Raw genomic sequence first — 1,250 nt, 5'->3', positions numbered from 1 at the left:
GTCCATAGTAGCACTTGTTGGCATGGCATGCTGACATTATTATCGGTGTTAGTGCTGGTTCCCAAATAAACGATATTCTCTACTTTCTCGAAATTGTAACTGTCAACAGTGACGTGGGTCCCAAGGCGCGAATGTGCTGACTGTTTGATGACAGGAGATACTTCGTCTTGTTCTCGTTTACCACCATGCCTATTTGCTTTGCTTTCTTATCCAACTTGGAAAAGGCTGAACAGACTTCGCGGTTTTGGTTACCGATGATGTCGATGTCATCGGCATAGCCAGCAACTGCACGCTCTTGTAGTAAATTGTTCCTGGGCGGTTCAGTTCTGCAGCTCTTATTATCTTAAAACTTGAGCGCTTAACCAAAAAAGAACTTAAGCGAATTTTCTTTACTACTTCAATGAGTTAGGTATCCGAATCCTTTTGTAACCAAATAATGGAGGAGCACTTACCACGTAGAAATTACTGCAAGCGAGATGAGCAAAATAAATAAGACCTTGTAAAATTGGGATAAGTGTAGAGAGATAGTACAGGTAAACGTAATACTTTCTTTGATAATTGACATTAGTTGCACAATTTTTAAGCCAGGTATAGCTATTGTGCAGATATGTTGAATGCATCTGTCCAGCAGTTTCCTCATATATGCTAAAAATAATGCCCTTGATGCGCATTTTGGGGTAGGTATTTTAAATGTGCACTTAATTATAACAGCAGCAAAGCAAAATATACTGTATACCGTAAGCTGTTCTGATAGAACAGATAGAATGAAAATGTTGGTTCAATGTAATTCTATCCTTATGTTAAAGCCACTATGCCTATTCCACCGTCCTTATTTAAATCGGAATTTTTCTTCGAAAATGAGTTATTGACATTGTTGAATTTATCTTTATGAATTTCAAATTATACACAGCACTGTAATCTCAAGCATCGTACAGTTCCATAAGTAAAGTAACTCTTCTTCTTACCGTTTCCTGGCAGGCTGTAGGTATGTTTTTGGTTAGTGTATTGGTGTTTTTGGTTCAGTATGTTAGTGTATTCTGAATAAATTGTGATAGGGCTATTCGCGATCCGGTGCAAATGGCCTAGCATCATGGCATTGCAAATTTGTATTGCAAATTATTTGCAATACACAAACAAAATACACGCATTTGCATTTGTCATGGCTTGACAAATTTGCAATACCTAAAATCCATAGCATAAAAATGCTATGCATTGCATTCATAAACAAAACCAAAGCTGATGCACAAAAA

The sequence above is a fragment of the Rhagoletis pomonella genome, unplaced genomic scaffold (genome assembly GCF_013731165.1).
Source record: "Rhagoletis pomonella isolate Grant_MI unplaced genomic scaffold, Rhpom_1.0 Rhpom_scaffold_00510, whole genome shotgun sequence".
Lineage (NCBI taxonomy): Eukaryota > Metazoa > Arthropoda > Insecta > Diptera > Tephritidae > Rhagoletis > Rhagoletis pomonella.
Note: the sequence above shows the minus strand (reverse complement) of the source record.